Here is a 388-nt window from a genome sequence, read left to right on the forward strand (position 1 = left end):
TCATCCTCATCCTCATCCTCATCCTCATCCTCATCCTCATCCTCATCCTCATCCTCATCCTCATCCCCATCCTAATGCTCATCCTCAACCTCATCCTCATCCTTAAACTAATCCTAATCCTCATCCTCATCTTAATCCTCATCTTCATCCTGATCCTGATCCTCATCCTCATCCTCATCCTCATCCTCATCCTCATCCTCATCCTCATCCTCATACTCGTCCTTATCCTAACCCTAATCCTAACCCTAACCCTAATCCTAATCCTCATCTGCATCCACATCCTCGTCCCCATCCTCATCCTCATCCTAATCTTAATCCTAACCCAAATCCTAATCCTCATCCTCATCCTAATCCAAACCCTAATCCTAATCCTAATCCTTATCCTCGT

Source organism: Lupinus angustifolius, chromosome LG20, assembly GCF_001865875.1.
Source record: "Lupinus angustifolius cultivar Tanjil chromosome LG20, LupAngTanjil_v1.0, whole genome shotgun sequence".
In the NCBI taxonomy this organism is placed as follows: Eukaryota; Viridiplantae; Streptophyta; class Magnoliopsida; order Fabales; family Fabaceae; genus Lupinus; species Lupinus angustifolius.